This window comes from Penaeus monodon, chromosome 42 (assembly GCF_015228065.2).
Source record: "Penaeus monodon isolate SGIC_2016 chromosome 42, NSTDA_Pmon_1, whole genome shotgun sequence".
NCBI classification, from domain to species: Eukaryota; Metazoa; Arthropoda; class Malacostraca; order Decapoda; family Penaeidae; genus Penaeus; species Penaeus monodon.
Window position 1 is genome coordinate 19,246,920 of NC_051427.1, and position 4,879 is coordinate 19,251,798.

Here is a 4,879-nt window from a genome sequence, read left to right on the forward strand (position 1 = left end):
ATATAGGTATATAACATCTGCATACACACACGCGTAACGCACACGGCACAAGCACACGCACACGGCACACGCAACACGCATGTCTTAATATGTCTAGGGTACCCTTTATTATATTTTATGATGGAGTCGGCTGCGCCGAGGAACGAGGTGTTGCTCCTTGGGCCCCGAGAAGGTCTGCCGTCATCTCTACAGTGGTCTAAAGATGGGCATAGATCACGTGTTACTATATGACCAATCACTGGTGATGAAAGGTAGTGTTACAACAATGCATAGTCTTGTGGAAGGAGGCTAGACATACAAACATAGAATGTCTAGTGTGGCAACGAGAGACGAATAAAAACAGGTAAAGCAATGGACATCCTTATAATGTATGTGTTTGTGTGGGAATAAGGCATGTGACAATACATAAGATTAGACAGGATGTACAAATAACAACATAAAATAGATAACATTTAGCATACATATTTCGGTAACATCACATCTATAAAGCAGGGTTCCACCACACACACACAACGGGACGTAGTACACACACAAAACTACACAACCACACACACACACACCACACCACACACACCACACACAACACACACACACACACACACCACACACACACACACACACACACACACACACACAGATATGACTGCCGCGATGGTTAGTGTTAGAGCATTGGACTCGACCCACATTGTCGAGTTTCAATTCCCCGTCGCGGGCAGGTCGTAAAAGGGCCTGCACTCTGACTGCTCGCTCGAACTAGATATCCGGAGGATATATTATAATATATATATATTATATATAATATATATATATATATATATATATATATTATAAAACATATATGTGTAGACATGAATATATATAAATATATATATATACATAATATATAGTATATATTATATATATATATATAATTATACTTTAGCTATATCTATCTATCTATTTATATATATACATATGTATATATAAATAAATAACATACTGTATTTTGTGAACAGCCCTCATTCCATTTGTTATTGAGAGTTTCATTTAGCAATGTATATATATGTACCACACACCACCACACACACACACACACACACACACACACCACAACACACACACATAAACACACACCACACACACACACACGTGTACGTTCATGTTGTGAGGATCTTGGAGTGAGTACGTGTAGGGTCCCCATTTCCTTTCCACGGAGAATGACGGTGTCAATTTAGGTAATCATTCTCTCTATTTACCGGGGCTTGGGACCGGCCCACTGACTTGGGCTCACTTGCCCGCCAAATGGCTAGGTAAAACAATTGAGGTGAAGTTCTTCGCCCAAGGGAAAACAACGCTCCGGCCAGGACTCGAACCCTCGAACTCAGGGACGGCGTTGTGACAGTCTTGAGTCACACACCAATATATTTATATATTTATATATATATATATATTATATTTATATATATATGCTCATATATATCCTATACATGCATATAAATAATATATAAATATATATACAATATATATGTGTAATATTGATATATATATATTATATATATATTTTTATATATATTTATATATATATATATTAGATATATATAATATAGATATATATATATATATATATAATATAATTATATATATATAATATGAGTTCATATATATGGGTACATATGAAAGTTATATATAGTATATGTAATATATGCATAATGTATATGATACATAAATATACATGTCTATATACATACAAACTCCACGCACTCAGAAACACATACACATAACACACACCATACACACGCACATAACCAAAACACAAAATACACAAACAAGCAAACCAAACACAGACACATATATAATACACATTTATATATATTTGTGTATAATTGTGATAAGATTATATCTAATTTGTAATATCTACCCGTTATCCGTATATTATATATATAGATATATATATATATATATATATATATATTATATATAATATATATATATACAACCGATATATATATATTATATATAATATATTAATATATCTATATATATATAGATATATAATATATATATATATTATATATATATACATATAATACATCTATACACGTATACATAGTATATATTACTATATGTACCTACATACATACACACACACACAACACACACACACACACACACACACCCAACACACACACACACACACACGTTTATCTATTTATTTACAAACACACACACACACACATGTTTATTTATTCACAAAATACACACCACACACCACATGCACGACATATATTCCATTTATTTACAAATTACACACACACACACACACACACACACACGCAACAGAACATATTATATATATAAATATAGATAATATATAGACTTATATATATATATATATATATATATATAATATATATATCATCATCATAAACGGTCTGTATGTTTGAGCAGCGTGGACCTCTCCACCCTCCTTCGCCACTCAAACTCGATCTTGCGCCTTTTCTTTCCACATTGTACCATCGACAGCGCAAAAATCTTTGATCTGCGCTCAGTCCTGTCTTCGAAAGCGCCGCCATGCGAATACATGGGTGCATCCATGCACACACGCATCGCCCGCCGGCTATGTTGAAGCACTTGCCCTGATTCTAATATAGATTTATCTCTATATATATATCTATATATTATATATCTGCTATCATATATCTGCTCTGTATCTCATATATATATGTTAGCAATCCCCTCAACCCCCGAGAGCCCCCACACCACAACACCACCCCACACATATATATATCATTATATAATATTAGTATATATTATATAATATATATATATAATATATATAGTATATCATGTAGCACGCATGACCCCGCAACCTGGAGTTCCGTGTGGTTTCCAGGTTGGGTCCACAGGTCCACAGGCCATGTTCCACCCCTCCATTTGGACCGGGCGGGTCCCCATCGTCCTGCGAGCGACCAACCGCGCCAGTGTATTTATAGCCCCTGCAGAGCTGAAAGAGATCCATAATGACACAGGCCCGGGCGAAGAGAATCACTTTCGACACTATCACGCAGCAGCACACCGAGATCACAGACATTCCCCGATTCCTCAAGCAGAGCAGACATAAGGCCTGCCCAGTCCTAGCCGACTGTGGGAGCCTGCCAGCTACCCCCGTCTTGGACTCCGGATTCACACCACAACAATCAGCCAACCTATCTCACACCACAACAATAAACACTCCAAAGATCATAAAGACACACAGTAACACTGCACCAAATAGTAAATGACACACCCTATCATTTTTATACTGGTGAACGCGGAATGCCACGATATGGATTTCGCATCAGAGACGCTCGCTTTGACTCACTCTCTGTGATGGGGAGACCTGTAGCAGTACGACCCGCAGCGTAGTTTCCCAGGTCGGGTCACATCAGTCCACGCCAGTCGCGCCGTTGACAGCACGGGCTCCTCCTCGGTCCCTAGTGAGCTAAACCAGCACTAAGCCTTTGTCCTTATTTATCTGTATGGCGCGGTGGCCGAGGGTTAGCGATCGACTCAAGACTTTCACGACGGCAATTGAGTTCGACACATATACATAGATACATTTATGTATTATATATCTTGTATATTGTGACATATAATATTCTGTATAGGTATAAGTATATATATGTGTATGTCTGCAAAACTGTAGTACATACATATATATCATTGTATAATGTATTAACAGATACATTATATAAATATGTGTGGGGTTAGGTATGACAGGCTCCCCTCTGCAAGCAGACTGAGGCTGCTGCAGGGCAATACCTTGCTCCCACATTCCCCCATGAGCATACCTTTATAACTATATGCTATGGTTTGACGCACAGCCGATGGACATCACTCTAACCAATCCTTCGCCACTAACTCACCGATTCATGTCGCTTTCTTTCCACTTGGTACCATCGACAAACCCGCAACTATCTTGAGTTGTGCTTCAGTCTTGTTTCGGTGCTCTTCCTCTGTTCCTGATCACCATCCCTGTCAGCAAGTTGTTTCTACATACTTGCACGTACTCATCACATGACCAATTAAACTTTAAGTTCCTTTTGTCAAGCTCGTCAATAGCGGTTCATTACTATATATTTTTTCTCAGCACATTAATCTTCGTTTTCTTCTCTGTTGAGTAATACGTAGTACTCGTCCTGTAACACCACATTCAAAATATTGATCTTTTTCTTTGTCTATCTTCGTCAGCCACCCAACACTCCAGAAACCAATGATGCAATTGGGGAAAACTAAGGAGTTGCCAATAACCTCAACTTGGTGTCCGTAATGTAATGCTTCGGAATCAGATGTTATTGTAGAGCAACTGTGCGTTGGCAATGGTAATTATTTATCTCCGGTGAATTCATCATATGTATAGTTAACACAGCGCCAATATAAGGGTGGGCACCCGGCCAAAAGGTCAGTGTGGTCCCAAGCGGATAAAAAGAGAGAATGATTCACCTAAAGGGAACACCGGCACTCATGCATTGTTGACCACGCGGCTGAAAAATCGAACATACGTTAAAAAAAATATATATAGTATTATATATATACATATATGCATATGAATATAAATATGATGTATAAATTATTACATATATAATTAAATATAAATAGAGTATGGTATATGAGTTATATATATGTATATATGTGTTATATATAATTATATATATGTTTCCAAATATACTAGGATATGATGTATTATATATATATTTTTAACTGTAGGTAGTTTGAGCCGCCGTGGTCACAAGAATGATAATTAATGTAGTTTTCATGTTGTGTGCTTTGGAGTGAGTAGTGGTTAGGCTGTAGCCCAGTTCCTTATCCACGGAGAGTGCCTGTGTACCTTTTTTTTTTAGGTAATCATTCTCTTTTTTAT